The sequence below is a fragment of the Ambystoma mexicanum genome, chromosome 2q, assembly GCF_040938575.1.
Source record: "Ambystoma mexicanum isolate Mex_15411 chromosome 2q, UKY_AmexF1_1, whole genome shotgun sequence".
Lineage (NCBI taxonomy): Eukaryota > Metazoa > Chordata > Amphibia > Caudata > Ambystomatidae > Ambystoma > Ambystoma mexicanum.
The window spans coordinates 1220330759-1220350697 of NC_090924.1; positions in this window are offsets into that span (position 1 = coordinate 1220330759).

Below are 19939 nucleotides of genomic sequence, written 5' to 3' on the forward strand. Positions count from 1 at the left end.
TGTGTGAAACTAGGACAATGCAGAATTTTTTTGTTTGTTCATTCAGTTGATCTAGTTCAAAATGTTTTCGTTTGACTTACATAACGAATGTAATACCCACAGCAGTTCAAAGCACTGAATGTTCAAACATGATGAAAATGAAATGGCATCTGTCTAAACAGAAACAAATATCAATGACAAACTATAAGGCATGTTTCACCATACTAAATGATACTGTCAAAAGGTGTAATCTTCACAATCAATTCCATTTATAGGACTGATCCTCGTTGATATGTGATATGTCTCTTCTAATGAGCAGTGTTATGTAGTCAAGATACATATAAATGCGTTCAGTTCAACAGGAATGTATCCTGCATGAGGGATGGCTCAACTTCTGAATTCATTACCCTATTTATCTGTTGTTAATGTAAGAAAACTTCAAAGATTGAATGCAAAAAAGAAAGTGGTATATAGGGCTTTCCTTTTAATAAATAGATATGGCTGCAATTAAGTATTGGTGTAGTCCTTGATGCAGGTACCTACAGATTCACAAAAGGCAAGTTGGGCTGTTGATACAATATGATTATTCACGGCACACTCAGTAACTTAAACTAGTGAAAATCTTCAGGGGGCTATCCAAAAGCGGTATTGGCTGAAAGCGTAGGGAGCAGTCTCTCTCGACTATTTTTGTGCATTCGAAGAATAATGACTTTATCATGCCAGGAAGCATGACATTTTATTAAATTTTAAAAAAGTATTATAAATCTTACAAAGCAAATATTACCAGATTTCAGGATAATTTTGTGACTTTTCAGTGCCAATATTATCTTAAATAAATCCAATCCCAAAATACAACAATAAATGCACTCATTGGAATTCTGCATTCTGGGATATGGAGTTCAATCCCATAGCGTAACAGGATAAACGTAGCACACCCATTGAAATGCTGCATTCTGGGAGGTAGCGTTTCAATCCCAAAGCTTGATGACAGCAAGAAAAGAAAATGTATGTAAATGCTGCATTCGGTGTGTCAGAGTTCAATCAGAGAGCATAACACAAGTACAGAACAAATGACCGTATCTACAGTTTGGCATGCAGAATCCAATCCTGAAGGATTATAGAAGCAAGAGAAAGAAATCCTTTGAAACGTTACATTCCAAAGTTGCTTCTCTAAGAGAAATACAAATATTACAAATAAAACATGGGAAGCTCTGAATTGAGGAAACGATGTTCACTACCAAAGCATTAATAAAGCAATGAAAGGAAACCTTTTTAAGCACATTGTTCTAGAAGACAGGGTCCAGTTACAAATGATATGAGCACTAAGAGGGAAAAGAGAATTTCGGCGCACAGGACGAAATACAATCTCAAAGAATAACAACACAAGAAGCAGCTGCCAAGAGGAAGGCTTTATCCTGGAAAACGATCAAGAAAGCCCAAGGAAAAACAGAATAAGGAACAAAGAGAAACTTTACAGTACAGCACAACCCAGCACTCTAATGATACTCAAGGGGAAAAAACAAAAAGCGGAAAACCACATTCCGGGAAACGAAACATGAATCCAGAAACCAACCCGAAGTAAGAAAGGAAAAGCTATTTTCCGAGAAACATACTCTCAGTAACAAAGCGACCCTTAGAAAGAAAGCACCATGACGCTGTATATTGAAGGATGGGGTGGAGTCTAAAAGCATGAGCAAGGTATACTCCAGTACAAACCAAAAAACGGCAGGCTTTTATCGATTCAAATGAGTATAAACTAAAGGTCACCTTGTCCTCACAATTTGCGAATAAAAGCTACAACCACAGTAGTTATTTCTATGAGTGTGTGTCTGCTCTTCCACTGATGAACCTGGTATTGGGTCTATATAGCTTTTAAGTTTGTCCTGCGAGCCACTTCAACATCAATGGCCTCATTATAGCTTGGATGAATGTTTGCCAGGAATACCACTGGCGGTATTCCTATCACTACTGGTGATAGTATTCCTGAAAAAAACACTCAGCTAAAACTTTCCCTCTAGTCCAGTGCTAACGATAGTGGCATTGCCTGAATTTTACAATAGGTATTACAGTAATACTACCAAGTATTTTTTCGTCCATTTCCAGACTCAAAATAATGGTAGAAACTGTATGAACTATTTCTGTGTATTTCTTTTTAAATTCACAACAAAGTATTATTTGTTGCCTTTTTCTGCCTTGTATGTGATAGGTGGTGAGAGGGTGGCCATCAGGGCTTCTCCCCCTGGCCCCAATAAACATAGACTCTGTAAGGATACCTTTTTTTTTTAATATAAAACCCAATCTGGGGACCTTGTACACTTCTACCTTCACCTCTGGGGTAGAAGTAAAAAGTGACAGATTTTCATCTGACTGGTACTGGATCCGCCTTTATTCTGCTGCAATACCGCCATAGGCATTTCCTTATACACCTGTAAAATGGGGGCGTGGTAAACAATATTGTAATGATCACCAAAAAGAATGACAGAACGTATATTGTTTGACAAGAGAATAAGAGACGAAATAAACACATCGTGTAGCAGTGATCGGCAACCTCTCGCCAGCCACTTAATTTATGATTTGTTTTGCTTTGATCCTGCACCATGTTATACAACAACATCTGTGGCTCAAATATGCGTAATTAAGTCAACGATTATTTGCTGATGCTCTGATTACTTACCGGTAATCTTCATTACTCCTAGTCCTACTCTTCCTCGTCACAGTACTTACTTCATGAGGCACCCGCCTCCGACACAGGACCTTCTTCTATTTCTTTAAATCCCTATAACTCCTCCCCCACATCCATGTCACTCAGTTTCATATTACCAAGCCGGAGCATGGGACCTTCCCCGCAGGGAGGGTGAGGAGGGTCGTCAGTACTGTGACGAGGAAGAGTAGGACTAGGAGTAATGAAGATTACCGGTAAGTAATCAGAGCATTACCTCCACGTCCACTCTTCCTCGTCCCAGTACTTACTTCATGAGGTATACCAAAGCATCAACGGGGAAAAGGTCCCAATGAGACAGAGCCAAAAACAGTGCAGCAAAACACACCCACAATAACTCTTAAATCACATCCCCACAGACAAAAACTCCAACCACGAAGGAACCAACCCCCGAGTGGGAGAAACTCAACCCATAGCGGTTGATGAAAATGCCTAGACCAGCCAAGGCGGCAGCCATACAAATCTCTTGCAGAGAAAAACCCTCCTTACATCGGGCCAGGAAGCCGCGAAACCCCTGGTAGATCGCCCCTGATTGTGCGCAGGCGCAGGCAGGCCAGAAGCCACATAGGCCCTAGAGATCACAACCCGGAACCACCGGAAAATGGAAACCACAGATGCGTTATGCCCAGCCCCAGCCAGACCACAAGCAATCAGAAGACTATCAGATTGGTGGAAAAGGCAAACCAAGCCAAATACTCCAACGCGTCCCGCCGGACATCAATGTTAAGCCGAGCCACCTCCTCAGGCGTTCTTGGATCATGAAAGAAGTCAGGGAGAACCAGACCCTGAGAGGTGTGAAACCCGAGAGACAACTGAAGGGAGAAACTTCGGACCACACCCCGGCACCACCGAGTCTGGCAGCACCCTCAGGAAAGGAGCTAGACATAAGAGAGCCCCAATCTCCCCAAGTCTACGGGCAGAAGTGAGGGCAATAAGAAAAGCAGATTTCAGTGTAAGATGTTTGATATCAATCTCGGAAATGGGCTCAAAAGGAGGCCCGTGAAGGAACCGTAATACAAGAGGGAGATCCCAAAAGGAAAACCCTTTATCAGCACAAGGAAGGGAAGAAGAAAAACCCTGGATCAACTTCCCCACCAACACCTCCCCATCCAAGTGACCGTCAGAGTCCCCCAAAAGGAATTTCATGGAGGCCCGCTGAGAGCGAAGCCTGGAAAAACTGCCAGGCCCCTGTCAAAACCCCTCCTGGAGGAACCGAAGGATAGCAGAGGCCAGAACGCAGGGGAGGGATCTCAGACTGCCCATACCAGTCTCGGAAATGGCCCCAATGTCTGCCTAACACCTTCAGAGTGGAGGGTCTAAGAGCATCCATTTGGACTCAACTACAGGATCTGAGAACCCCTGAGATATCAACCTAGACTGAGCAATAGCCACACCGCCCATTGCATCCGGTGGAATTCTAACCGCAGATCCCCTTGAAGGGGACACGGCCACCTCGGAACCAGCCAAGGTTCCTAGGAACGAAGCTCCAACAGAGAGGGGAGCCAACTCCAGCGGCACCAGAACAGAGCTAACAACAACACAGTCACCCTGGACACTCAGATGCGCCAAACCACCCGGGGCAGAAGGGGAATAGGCGGAAAGGCATAAAGGAAAACCCCAAGGCCACTGTACAGAGAGGGCGTCCATCCCCCAATCCCCTCAACCTGAAACCGAGAGCAGAAGAGGGGAACTTCTGCTGAGGCCGGGGATGCAAACAGGTCTAGAACCAAGGACCCTAAACTGACACAGGTCACCGCAAAGACCTGGGCCAACAGGACCAGTTCTGCAGAGGAGTGAAAACCGGCGTCTGAGAAGATCCGCTTGAACATTGTCCACCCTTCTGATACGTGAGGCCAGCAGATACACCAGATGAGATTCCTCCCAGGTGCCTATCAGCGCTGCCAGAGCATTCAAGGAACAGCCGGAACCCCTTTTGCAGTTCACATATGCCAAGGCCGTCGTATTGTCCGATCGGACCAAAAACCGCCGACCGTCCAGCAACTCCTCGAAGTACACCAGAGCTTGCACAATGGCACAACTCTTGCCAATTGGATGATCACCGGCTCTCCCCAGATCTCACAACCCTTGAGCTGAGAGGACCCCCAATGTATACCCTTTCTGCTGGTGTTGGTAGTAGGAGAGGTCACAGGAGGAAGGACCATGCACACCTCAGCCTGTAGACCTGAAACCCCCCGCCACCATAGCAGGGACACTCGCAGCGCTGGGGACACTGAAAACAAAACTACGAAAGCCGAGATGTCGGGAGCCAGTGGGAGAGAGTATAAGACACCAGGAGACGTAACCGAAGACAGGCTCAAGGAACTGGAAAACATGCAAGACGCCACGTGCCCCGTAACTTCAGCAACAGGTGAGTCGAGACATACTGCCTTCTGAGAACCCAGCCCAGAACAGCCAGCAAGCGCCCCCCCTGCACAACATCCAGAGTACGCTCTCCCCAGACGTCCGGACAAGCAGTGCAGGGTCTTGAGACCCATAAGCAGGTGACACATCCTAGAAGGCATAGGGACCAGGAACACCCGCAAGTAGAAAACTTGACCCTGAACAGGGAGAGGAACGGGCAAGACGGTAACCCACAACAACCGTTCGGAGAGAACGGATCCCATGGCCAACTACTTGGACCGTGAGCTGGGTACCAAAGTCCTAACCATGCAAACCTGGACAGGAGGAGACAGGAACGGCAACTGATATCCCCTCCAGAAGGAGCCCATTACCCAGGAAGCCGAACCCCACCGGTCCCATACACCTCCGAGAAGATAGAGACGAGGAGCCAGGGAAAACCGCCAGTCACTGCACTTGCACCAGAGGGAAATCACAGGACGTTGAAACAGGCCTGCGCCACAATATAACAGCATGCTTGTCAGCCCACAAAAAGATTTGACCTATCAAAAGGAAGATACTGGACAGGCCAGAAGTCCAGCAGACTATGGCCCCCTCAGCCGACAGAGGAGCCACCAGGCTGGCGTCAAAAGGGCAGAGTACTGTCACAAAGCGGGGCAAAGCAATCCATCCCGGATAGCCGACATCAAAGGCAACCCCTTACCTGAGGTATGCCTATACTGGAAAACCCACTGAAGTGACATCCCCCTCCACCGGCACCAGGGGCTCTGAGAACCCCTCTAAGCACAGACATGTGCCACCATGTGCCCTATCACTTCCCACAAGTCTGAGAGGAGGCATGAAAGCAACACGTCAGCACCGGAGGACCTAGGGCCTAAAAGAAGAGACACTGGGAACCCCCTGCATGGCCGTTACTTCCATGATCATTTTCCATAATCCCATGCCGGACAAGGGAAAAGCAAATCAACTCCTTTGACTTTCCCTTGCGCAGTTTAGAGGAAGAGGACAGGACAAGGAGTCTGCGTCCATAGCTAGCACAGACCCAAACACACCACTAACACACCACATGACTGAGAGGTGGTTTGAGCCCTGTATCCAGTAGCCCCATGCTCTAAATCGTTCCAATGCATCGGTCTAGGAAGGATGAAGGACCGAGTCAGCACCGCTGAGACTCGAACCCGAAGTGTAGACTATGCCAGGCCGGTACCCTTCCGGCCGCTTGCAGATGTGTCCAAAATCTGCGCCGTATTCACAGGCAGCACGCAAGGAATGCAGCCAACATCCGGTGCATACTGGGCTGTGTGTGTCTGAGGAGCTGGTGGTATGTGACATGTCTGTGACAGAACAGAGCCCCGCACTTTCAAATACTCTGTCACAGTCACCCCACGACAAGAAGCAGAGAGTCCTCACAACAAAAAAGGAAGGCTAGCCCATACTGCCAAGTGCTTGCCATCATTTCCAATAAAGATGTGTACACAGAGCACGAGGTAACGGCCTTTCAAAGGAGTCAAGATGGCCATACCAGCAAGAGAGGGGAAAACATCAAGCACAGTCCTCCCCTCTCCTTACCTTCCCCCAGAGAATGCAGCTGACATCCGGTGCATCCTGGGCCGTGTGTCTCTGAGGAGCGGGTGCTATGTGGCATGCCTGCGACAGAACAGAGCCCCCGCACTTTCAAATACTCTGTCATAGTCACCCCACGACAAGAAGCAGAGAGGCCTCACAACAAAAGGGAAGGCTTAGCCCATACTGCCAAGTGCTTGCCATCATTTCCAATAAAGATGTGCACACAAAGCACGAGGAAAACGGCATGTTGAAGGAGTCAAAATGGCCATACTAGCAAGAGAGGGGAAAACATCAAGCACAGTCCTCCCCTCTCCTTACCTTCCCCCAGATAATGCAGCCAACATCCGGTGCATCCTGTGCTGTGTGTGTCTGAGGAGCGGGTGGTATGTGACATGCCCGCGACAGAACAGAGCCCCCGCACTCCCAAAGACTCTCTGCCACTGTCACCCCACGACAAGAAGCAGAGAGGCCTCACAACAAAAGGGAAGGCTAGCCCACACTGCCAAGTCGAATCAAGATGGCCAAAACAGGAGGAGAGGGGAAAAACACCAAGCCCAGTCCTCCCCTCTCCTTACCTTCCCCCGGGCCGTGCAGGACCCGGGACACAATGCTCACGCTGCGGTCCGGAGCCCAGCAAAGAACCGAGCGAGGCAATCCAGCTCAACTGTGACCCCAAGCCCCGCAGGGGGCCCAGGAGCAGTGCCGCACCTGAGGGAGCCGAGGGCCCCGCCACACAGCCCCCCCCAGGGGGCCAGCAATCGGTGCTCCCTGGTGCCCCGCACCGGGAAGAAAAAGTCCAACCTGCCGGAGGCAGGAAAAATTTAAACTGAGTGACATGGATGTGGGGGAGGAGTTATACGGATTTAAAGAAATAGAAGAAGGTCCTGTGTCGGAGGCGGGTGCCTCATGAAGTAAGTACTGGGACGAGGAAGAGTGGACGTGGAGGTAATGTGTATTGCAGTATGATGATTTGATCTAGTCCATCCATTCTTACTCGTAGCCATGTATGAGCTGACGTGTTTCACTCATCCCGTACTTCCTCAGGATAGCCTCCCAATCTGCCAATTCATATCCACAATGTTAAATTGCACTTGAGGCTCAATCTACTGGATAGCCCTCAGCCAATCCTATAGGTGCCAATTTGTCATGGTGACACCTCTATTGTTAGACTTGTCCTAAGAAAACGAATTAGGCATGGGGCTGTCTGTTTCTTCCTCCTTGCCTGGTTTGTTGTGCTATTATCACCCGCATCCCACTGTTGTCCCCCTGGGCCTGTGTCTTTGGGATACACTGATTTCTCCCCTCTGCTAACTAGTTGCTCCAAGGGCCTGGAACTATACTCCACAGAAGGCTTGTGGAAAGTTATGTTCCCTTGTGTTCTAGTTTTTCCGAGTGTCTAAGATGTAGCTCCTATAAGGCTCTCTTCCAGGCTCTGCTTTCCCACAGAGTCTGGCTCTGTGTGTGTTTCTTTATCGGGCTCTAGTTTCCTTGCCCCCCACTGTCGGCGTCTTTCAGTTAGCTCTCACCCAGCGAGGCACGGGATACCCTTCTTACCATTTGCAGTGCATAGGTTCCCTGGTCCTTGCAGATTCTCCAGGTCCCTTTGGCTCTGCCCAGCTCAGGTCATTTCGTTTGTGACTCTTGATTCATATCTCTATCACGTTTGCTGCACTTCTCCTCGACTGAGGAATCAGAGCAGAGGAAAGCTCACCGACAACGTGCTTGCATTGGAAACAAGACAACACGAAGCAACACAGGTTCGATCCCCGGGTATGTGCTTATAAACCTCTGAGCATTAAGCGTGTTATAAATACGCAACTACGAGAAATATTCCTGTAACAGCGCCTCGATGCCCACTAGGCTGTGTGAGTGCTTTAAAAATGCAACATAAAAGAATTACGAAAAAATATCCTGATTTACTCCCTGATTGGGTAGGGGTGGTCAAGTGTTCTCTGATGAGGAATGAGTCTTTTTAATTGAAAATTCACTTAGTGGTCTTTAAAAAAGCTGGTGACTATTTTAAATTGATGCGATGTGTTTTTGCTGTTTTTTTGTTGAGGCACATGTTTATGTCTCTACCTGGTTTTCTGTCTTCTTTTGCGGAAATGGTTTTAAATCTGGGGAATTTCAAACCTCCACTCCATGCTTGCTTCTGTTTTCCCTGTGAATGTCAGATTGATGTTTTTAGTGTAGTGCTAGGGCCAAACCATTGTTCTATATGAAACCACCATGCCTCTGAATGGGGGGAGGGGTAGGTTTTCACAGTGCTGTCCTGACTGAGTGAGGGTTCGGTGCAATTAGTGCGTGTGGGTAGTGTCAAGGTGCTATGTCCTTCCCCTTTTAGCTATGATCAACATATATGACTGGGTGGTGCCATTTAAAGCAACAGAGTGGGTCCATGCTAGCAAGCACAGTTTTTTGGGGGGTAGAGGGGTTCTCCTTATCCCTCTTCCCCTTTACTGGTTCATAGAAACTTGAAAATGTCTCAAATTAAAAATAAATGATCAAACACTCATTCCCAAATAATTGGTAGACAGTCTGGATTTGTGGATAGGCCACCTCCCAGTAGCTCTTCATGTATCTTATGGACATCCCCGGTCCCCAGACACCCTATTGTTAGCAATAGGGGATGGGCGCACAATGTGAGTTTGCCACAAGAGAGAATATTGACTAATTGTTATATTCTCTTAGATACTGGGGAGATAATAGCACATTGACTAGTGGTAAGGGGAGCATCATTGAGCCTACCCACCGACATGTATCTTGCCTTTGTTCAACATTCTCACAAAGAGGTACATTTCACTGTGAACAATTGTGAAAAACATAACAAATAAGGTGACAATAATATTTTGCAGAAGTGTACTTTATTGTATAAAACCTGCAATATGCATACAATGCCGATGAGCACCATAATGCTTCATGCCATATTTTAATATGTGTTATGCACTTGGAACTAATTCCTCATGATGTACATAGTTCTGCATAACGTCTTTGAGCTAGTCTTGCATTTTGTTTATAGTTGAATTATTCTACTTTGGAATGAGGGGCTGAGCTGGAATGTGCCTCTTGGATAAGGAAAGCCTCCTGTCGTCCTCCCTTGTGCCCCTGAGAAGTGTCCTAAATGGGGCCGCATGCCTTCTTACGGGTCTACGCAGATATGACCACATCACCTGGCCCTCATCGACCTTCACTGGCTCCCACATCATGCACAAATCACCTTCAAGTCTTGCTGCATCATCTATAAGGCAGTCACCCTCAAGCCACTCAGCATTTCCATATAAGACAGTCACCCTCAAGTCACTCAGCATCTCCGGTGGACAGTGCACCACCAGAAGCCAGGACACATGCAGACTTGAAATCCACTGCTGCAAAAAGGGACCAGAAAACACACCTTCTCTACCTACTCCCCAAGACTATTGAACCTCCTCACCGTCAGCATCAGTCTCGTGCCTATGTCCCACAATTCAGAAAATAACTGAAGACCCACCTCTTCAAAGAGCCTCTCCTCAACACCTAGGGCATCACATCCCCCCATGACACCTGACTCACTAGACGCCAACGGCCCCTTTCCTCCACACCACCCTATATAGCTGTACCTCTCCTCTGTGTACCTCTGTATCCGACCCCCGCTGTATATCTGTTCTGTTGTTACCTCTGAAAAGTGCTCCATTATGTATCTCTACTGTTGTATACACCTCTGTAAAGTGCTCTGTTGTGTATCGGTATTGTTGTATACCTTTGTAAGGTGCTACGTTGCTTCTCAAAGCGAGGTCTGCGCTCAATAAATACAATAATAATAATAATAATAATAATAATAATAATAATAATAATAATAATAATAATAATAAATTAACAATCACTTTCTAGACCAGGGTGCGGTTGGGTTAGATGCAATGTTGCAACTAAATATGTTTTCAATGTAGTTAAAGTAATTTACATGAGTGTTTACATGAGTGTTACTATGTGTTTTAGTTGGATACACTTTAGAGTCACAGTAGGCAGAAACATGAGTAGCAGTAGCATGGATAAAATGTATTATGCAATATATAATTACTAGCGCTGAGAAATATGTAGTGGGGAGCTTTATGCATGAGATAAAGGAGTTAATTGAAGTGAAAACTTAATGTGTGGCAATTGAACAATGATTTAGATTGCAGACACATTTAAGGCACAGGGGAATATGGGTACATGGAGACATCACAGAATTCAGATTTCACCTACTTGGAGTTTTAGTATGCAGCAGAGACCCTGGATTTGCAGGAATGGAGTTTTTCCTGGTTTGGAGAGGGGTAGGAAGTGAACCAACAACGGGAAGTTGTGATAATATCGCAAAGAGCTAAAGGTGAGAATGGAATGGAAAGCCATTTGCTATATTGTTATGGCTGTATGGGCTCTTAATGTAAAGTGTAATTTCCCTGGGAGCACAAAGGCTTGTTTTTTTGATGACCAGAAATGTCCATTTACATGGGGGTTACATTGCAAGCTGATGGTTTATGGGCTTTCAGGTAAAAAAGTAGAATGTATGCCGAAGGCTGTATGACTTAAGATGGCAGTCACACCTAGGATTACGCAAAGGAATGCAGGGAAAATAGTATGCGATACTGGAGCATCTGGGAGCATAAGGATTTAATGCTAGTTCATGGGAGAGCATATTTATTTCTCTCCCTCGCCTTGCCTTAAAGTGTTTATGCAAAGCCTTGCACAATAACCATCTAGGTTAATGGGTTTCTGTCACATGATCTGAATAATAAACTGAGTTATTCATGAATGATACATTTATTATGTGGAGTATGTCATAACTGACTATGGGCCTCATCACAAGTCTGGCGGTAACCCTTAGAAGTGGCGGGAACGGAATTAGCACTGCCAATACCGCTCTGCCGGATTATGAGCGGGCGCAGATACCGCTGACTGTAAAATCAGCTGATGCTAATACACGGCACAGTTACCTCTAGCTTCCAGCTGGAGGTAAATGAGCACCAGTACCTGAAATTAAGCCACAGGTGATCCAAATCAAACCAATAGGGTTACATAAGGCACACCCCTATCCCAAACACTGAACAGGACAGCCAGGCCAGGGCACAGGGAGTACGGGGGGAGGTTGGGGAGAGGAGGAGGAGAGCCCAGGCAAGGTGTGCACCGATCCCCAGGGTTAGGCCCTCACCCTTGACCCTCATCGACAGCCAGTTGGTCACCCTGAACCACCTCAACAGGGAGACCATAACAGAGCTGCTCAACACAATACTGGATGACATAGAGAGCAGGATCAACATCCAGACAGCTGTACCCCCACTGCAGAAGCTAGTGTATGTCCTACAATTCCTGGGAACTGGCATCTTTATGCACTCAGTGGCCATAATACACGGCATGGCACAACCCACATTCTGAGCAGTGTTGGGCCAGGTGCTTGAAGCCCTCCGGAGGCAAGCGCAACACCACATCTCACTGCCTACCACCCCATGAAGGCACAGTTCTATGCCATTCCCCAAATGCCAAAAATGATTGCTGACCTTGATTGTACCAATGTTGCGCTGGTGGCTCCCCAGGCCCACAAAGCAGTGTACCATAACCACAAGAACTACCACTCCCTGAATATGCAGGTGACCTGCAACCCCAACATCACTCTCTGCTGTGCCCTCTACCCTGGTTCCCCCCACCCAAATGGGAGGGTGCAAATAACTATACAAAGGAAGGCATGACAAGGGAATGTGAAATCCATACTTGGCCACTTCCCTCACCAATGTCACAGTGCAGGCCAGGGAGCATGCGCATGTCAGACTTACCTGCATGGAGAAGCTGATGTACAGATACAGTAGCAACTATTAACAGGTACCACAATCCAACATACACTTAGCAAATCAATGCTGACAAATGGCCACATCGCCTCACACAACAACAACCGTGCCAGTACCACAGCCATGCACTCATGTGCCCCTTGCCCACAATGGTGACCCAGCATTTTCAGATGCTCAGGGAGGGCCCATGGGAAACCAAGCATGTCAGCTGCACATTTCACCAATATACACCTAACGTAACATATGCTGCAAGGGATCAGGGTCCATATGAAGCAGAAACAATGCATGCCATGAGTGACATACTACACAGACATAGAATAGACACATGACATGAAAAGAAGGCTCATTTGCATGCATAAGTTGTCCATTGCTCTGATATTGTCTAAACCAACGACACTGTGATTAATGCCTGTGCCTCCCCCCTTGAAGGTGACTCTGGATACCCACAGCTGCCGTAGCTAATGGCCCCTTTGCATGATACACAAACACTGCAGGATAATACCTACAACCACGGTCACAGCAGAACCCATGTGTGCACCAAGCGTACCTTCGGCCTCATGAATGCACTTTTCCGCTACCTCGACTATATCGGTGGAGCCCTGATGTACGCTCCAGAGAAAGTGGGTACAATTGTGCTTGTGTGTGCCATGCTGCACAATATCTGCCTGCAGAGCAATGTCCCGCTAAATCCTGATGTGGACATGCCACCCCCAGAGGATGAGAATGCAGTGCTTGTGGAAATGCACGTATTGCCAGAGATGATGTGGGGGATGGGAGACTGTCCTGCCAGGGACTGATAGACAATTTCTTCTGATACTTTAACATGGCACAAGCTGTGATCAACTGTGTGACACTCTCCTCTATCAAAAAACACGACAATGACACAATCAGGAATGTCCTCGCATTGATGAAGTTTAACGTTTTTAATGCAATGAAATGCCACAATTAGTACACCTCCCACCTCCGCTTACCAACTCCCCAGCACAATATCCCCCCTCCAGTATCCCCTTACCAACCCTCTAGAACATTATCTCCCCATCCACCTCCCACCACCAACTCCCCAGCAATTAGTGTCTCAGAGACCATTACAACAGTGGCCTCTTTACCCCCCTGCCAGCCCCCGGTGATCTGGGGTGCTGAAGGTGCTGTGATTCCTCTGTGGGAGTGGTAGAAGTGGAAAGAATTGAGCCTGGCACAAACATCTTTTGACATTGCAACTCTGTGCTCTGGCAGATGGCCGCTGCTATTCCTGAAACAGTTTTGTTATGTCCCTGACACTCTGGGCATATAGTGTCAGGGTAGCTGTACTGGCAGTTGTCTGTGTCTGGTTCTTTGTGATGCCTGCACAATCCTGCGGGTGGCCCCTTGGATGCTGCCCTGCATAGCCTGCAAGTGTTAGGAGTGTGTGTGCCCTATCACCTCCATCTCCCTCTGTCTCTGCTCCATCTCATCAAGCCTCTGCAGAACTGTGCTGCTTGTTGGTGTGTTCTGTATGGGATGGGGGCTGTGCAGTGTGCTTTGGCTTTCGTCAGGTGTGTCAGCACGCTGGCATCGATGAGGGCTTTCAGGTGTTGGGCTACACTGCTGGCATGGCACCTCTGCATGTGGCGACACTGGGCTGGAGTTCAACTGTGTTTCCACAGTCTCCCAGCCTGGAGGTGTGGCCTCCGTGTCAGACCCTCCAGCTGCTGGAGCGGGTAAAGTCGGCCTTACGGAGGTTCTTGTAGACTGTGGGGTGGGTGTTGGCCCTGTTGGGTTGCAGTGTCTCATGGCGGGACATCCGCCTTGGCATGGGCTGACTGCAGCTTTGCAGGGTGTCAGTGGATGTGGCAGACCTCGAGCGCCTGGATGTGCTTCTCCCAGATGGGCCTGCTGCCTCCTCCTCCTCCTCGGAGGCCGCTGGCAATGCGTGAGTGCCTGTAGGGGACATAGGAAATGTTGTCAGGTATGGTTCCCCCACGTGTGTTGGCATGAAATGCACATTTGCTATGGGACCCCAAACATTTGGGCAGATGGACATGGTTGATCAGGGGAAATTTCATTTGGGTCCTACATCATGGGGATGGTAGCAGAAATGAGTGTCTGACAAATGGGCAATTGGTCATTGGCCTGGAGTAGTCAGGGTGTCCATGCTGTGGCAGCTGATGTTTGGCATGCATGCTTCTGGTCCTTCATACCCCAACATCCTCTCCCAACATGGGTCCGGCATTCTGGGCCCAAAACGTTCTGGTGTGACAGCTGCACAGTGTTGTGGTTGCTCACGCACCACAGTCCCACTGGCACAGGGTGCACCAGCAGAAGTGTGGTGTGAATGGCACTTGGATAGGTCACTTGCCATACATTCACACTGCTGCAATGCACGGGGATGCCCTTGGTGCCCTGCCCTGTGGCTGCTGTGGAGCATGGCTGATGCACCACCACCTCACTCCAGCCTGTTGGCCTGACCAACTACTGGGTCTGCTGATTTGTGTCCATTGGGGAATCTGATTCTAGATTGTCATTAGTGCATGCACTTGTGCTGGTGGCTTGACTCACATCCTACCACCTGGCTGCTGGCACCCACCTCTGCACCTCTGACCCCCTCGATTCTCTCAATATCCAGCATTGTGCTGTACATTTCCTCCCAGGTGGTGAGGATCAGTTACTCCACAGTTCCTCCTCCTGTGGCAAGAGACTCCCGGTGGTGTCTTGCAACAGCAGCCCACAGACACAGACCCTAAGGTCATTTGGGCGCTTGTGACAGTCCTCCCCATCACGGGGGACGCCAGCCACAGCTGTCACATTCTGGCTGATGGCATGCCAGATGGCTGTCCTGCGCTGTGCTGATGATTTTTTTGGTGAAGGCCACATAGCTCACCAGTGTGAGAAACAACCTCAGTGGTCAGTACCACCAGCTCCCCCTCACTAAACTTTGGTTTTCTGAGTCAATTCTCGGCCACCTTGCCTCTGACCCTCTCCTGGGACATTCTGGCTTGTTTCCAGGTCCAGATGGCTGCAGGAATTTGTTTTCAAAATGGCCACTGCAATGCTTCACATTCCGGCGGTGATGCAATTTCCACTGGTGCTGATAGCACTAGGGTCTCTGGCAGTAGCGCTAGTAGCACCAATTATTCAGTAACTCTTATTTCAGTTCAATTTCCGCTTGGCACTAACAGTGTTACCACCAGAGTCGGATGCACATTCACGGCAGGTTGTGATGTGGCTCTAATTCCACTGAACAACCCGACAGTAACGCTATTTCGGATCAGCAGAAATTGCGCCAGATTACCGCCAGACTTGTGATGAGGCCCTATGAAAAAGATCACATGCCAAAGGGGTTGTACTTTGTGAATGTATCCAATGGGGTCTTAGAGCTAGGGCGATTAAATTATTTTGCATTAGAGTTTGCAGATGGGGTCGGGGAAGAATTTGTAACAAAATATTAGTGATTATGTAAATTGTCTAATTGGGCCTCATTACGAGTATGGAGGTAGCCATGGTGCTATTAGCGCCATGGCTACCCCCATACCGCATACCGGGTCCGGGTTCCCTGAATGGGGACTTACCGGGTCATTCCAACCTTGGAGGACCCGGTATTTCCCCATTCAGCGAACCCATCTCCATTCCCATTTGAGCCCACATAGGGCTCAATGGGAATGGGGAGGGAGCTAACAACGGGCCCGTTAATAACGGGCCCGTTGTTAGCTCCCTGTCCTTTAGCGGCTCCCGCTAAGGGACCTCATAATGCGGCAGTAAGGGGTTAAATGCACCAGCATCCTTACCGGCGCCGTTAACCCCTTACCGCCGACCTCGTAATGAGGCCCACTGTGTTTATAAACTGCAGTCTTGTTGTAATTCGGAGAGAAGTTTCAGCTCCAAAGACCTGACTAGCCCCTCCTGATCCTTAGCATGCAATACACTTGCTTTTCTGAAAAAGTGCATTTATTTCTTTATGGAAGCCGTACTTTAGCAATGGAATCTTTGAGTCACATCCTTACAACTTCTAGCACCATGCCATGTGATCACAAAAAAAGAGGAAACACAATAGAACAAAGCAGAGTTTTGTGATGGACAAGAAGCGTCCAGGAATCAGCGTACTGTATTATGGTTATTTAAATGCTACCTATCCGTCCTGCGAGAACATAGAAAGGAGCTAATAGGCTACATTGGAAGACATAGTTATATACTAGGGAAGGAGAAACAGATGCTAAGTATAGTATGTGAATTTCACGCTCTCAAGGAACTTCTCTGAGTATGCAGAAACTCACACTGGCACAGAACAAATGAATTGACCAGAGGATGGGAAATTTGCCATAAGTACACAGGAACTCATATAGGCACAAATCACACCAATTACCAAGAGGCGCACAAAATGTACAAACTTGAGTAACTTGCTTCCCCAATTCATACCTAACCCTGGCAAACTCATAGTATAATGGGAATCTTGAAAAGAGTATTTCCAAGACTATGGGCATCATCACAAGTTGGGTGGTAGCCCTTAAAAGCTCTAAGATGGGTGTATATGCGCTGGAAAAATGCTGATTTTCGATGTAATTACCCCACAGTAATACCACTGGTGGTAACTGTGCCAAATATTCCCCATTGGGTCCAGGAGAATGGGATTACCCATTACCGCCCAACCCTTAAACCGGTGTTAATTGCATCGGATGGGTGAGCGGTAACGCAAATACAGTTTGGCGGTACCCCAGTCGGGATTACCGCCCAACTCGTGATGAGGCCCTATGTCTTGGCAATACATGGGCCCTCCTACAGTGAGAAAAGATTATTTGCCCTCCTTATGCTCTGTTTACGGTTTTAGGGTGGAAGAGTTTAAAAACCCTGCTCGGACCTCACCAAATAGCTACTGGTAAGGTGAGGAGGGATCTAGCAGGCAGGATTTACTTAATACCTATGAAACGATTCTCGGAAAGATCGAGAAACACTTCTAAAAATGTTAAGCATAATTCTAGAGAGACACTACTTTGGCACGGGGAACAAGGGAAAGCATAGTCAATAAAAGACTTCATCACAGTCCTTTCAGAACTAGCAAATAAATGGAAATTTGGACCATCCTATTACGAACGTCTAGGAGACCAATTTATTCTCAAAGTTAGGGAAATCAATGAAAGAGAGGAGATTTGGATAAAGGCTGATCCTAGCTGCAAAGGATTAGATGTCACAAAGAAATTGACCACATGATGGCCTGTGTGTGTGAGCTTGACAAAAAAGATGGTGGTGAGGATAAGGTGTGTGCAGTGGGAAGTGATTCCAAGGGGAATAAAACGTTTGGACAACCCTAAGAAAGGGTCCACCTATCTCTAAGGGACCACCCAAATCTCGGAGCTTGGGCAGAGGGCACAGCAGTCCTGAAGGGAACTTTGACTGTCCAACAACATGGTGAACAGAAGGGTCTCAGACTTTGAGTTTTTTTCAAGAAATTACTTTATTAAGCAGGTGTAATCAAATCAGGGTTTAAAGAATGAAGCAAAACTTTCAAACGCAAAAGCTTTAGAAGTCCATCCCTTTGTGAATAATGCAAACTAAAGGGTTACTTCTTTTATGAAGTAAAAAGGTTTCCCAAAGTACTAAAAACTCTACAAAGTAAACTCGCCGGTCACAACTAATCCTTAAACTTAAAATAAAGGTTTTCTGATTCAAAAGTAACTTTAAAGTGAGTTGTCAGAAGAATTAAATCAAATGGTGCAATGAACAACATAAACTTAGATTTCTTCCATTGGTTGAAATGTATTGAGGGTAGAGTATCTAACTTAAAGTCCTTCCCTAAATAACTAAAGTCCAACAATTCAAAAGAGGTTTTCTCTTCCAGTTTCCTCAGATTGAAACAATCCACCTGTGACCTGTTGTTGTCTTCTTGGTCTAGGACCTCTTAGGCAAGGGATCAGTTGAGTCCTGTGCTTTCGTTCTCTATCTCCATCCATCGAGTGGAGTTCAGGAGGCTGACTTCATTACCTTCCTTCTCTCTTTCTTCTTTGCCCCTCGTACCTTCAGGGGATCTAGATTGTTGCCACTCTCCTCTTCAGGGATCTTTGCTTTTGCCTCTCTTTCTCTCATGGGTCCTGCTTTGTTCCTGTTATCTATTTAGCAGGATCTTGGCAAGGTTTTGCCTTAGCCTCTTTCCGGGCTTCTAAGGCGAGTCAGCTCTATCACCTTTCAGGCTGTAGGGGTTGTCTCCTTCTTCCCCCTGAGTTAATAAGTTTCCTCAGCCTCTTCTTAGGCAGTTCAGCTCTTCCACTCTTTTGGCTTAGGTGGACTGAAGAGGTGCTCTCTTTATTACACCTGGGTCAATCTGTTTCCTCCAGACTATTCACCCAATTTCCAGAGAGTCAGTGCTCAAGGGTTGTCCAGGGTCTTTCACCCAGGCAGGAACTACTCATTCTGGATACACCTCCTCTTCCTGCATCAGCATCTGGAGAGAAGTACAGGGAACCTGTGCCTGACTGAGACAAGAATGAGCTGGCTTTGCTTTTATAGCCAGACTCCTGTTCGTCCTGTTAGCTACTGATTTGTGGTGTGGCAAATCCCAGCCATCATGATCTCTCCCGAAGGGGAGTGGTACTCAGCAGGAGGATCTCTTGGGGATAGACTCCCTTTTTGGGGATCAGGAAGAACATCTCGGGAGAATGCGGTATCTCAGACATCCACCCAACTCCTTCCACCCCCCTTGTCCCATGCCACACACTTCCATGTTACACTCTGTCATGTATGTCTGCGAGATTGAAGAGGCAGCAGTCTCTGAGACGAGGAAGAGTAGGGATGACTTGACCATGACTTCAGTAAGAAGTATTGAGATGAGGAAGAGAGCAGAGACATAATGAATTCCCATTGGAGCCTGAATGAGTGGTCTATATCCCATTGCCCATTCCAAATAAAGACCGAAGAAGGACTTACCTTATTGTCAGACCCTCCCAGGAGGAACCACGAGCTTGGATGACATCCAGCATGGAATGAAGGAGAGGTTGCTGTCCGAGACATTAGAAGAGCAATCAGGTGTCTCTAACTGTTTCGCTGTGCATATGTCGACTGGAGAGCTGGAGAAAATGGAGTCCTGACACTGGAAGCATCCAGACACAGCAGTGGAGGGGAGACATATAGCCCGCCCAGAACAAAATGCTGCAAAGCCACTGCAAGTGCAGTGGAAGCAGCGGAAAGCAGGAGAAGCTAACGAGAACATCAGAGAGTCTGGGACCCAGAGGAATACTCTAAATAACAGTGCTTGGCAGGAGAGTAAACTAGTTCTATCATGAGTAAAATTCAGAGAAAAGAGCAGGGTCTCAGACCCACAACTTGAGAAGGAGAGCATCTCTAGTCATCATCTTTGTGGCAGTACCTGGCAGGGTGTGAACCAGGTCTGCCAAAACAAATCACTATAGGAACTATGACACTGGTCTGGACCCACATTGACCAGAGTATATGAGAAGACCAGGGGAAGGGAGACATTCTCCCTGGCATTGTGAACTGTGATAAAGAGTCAGAGAAAGACCAGGGCAAGATAGACATTCCCCCCTGGCATTGTGAACTGTGA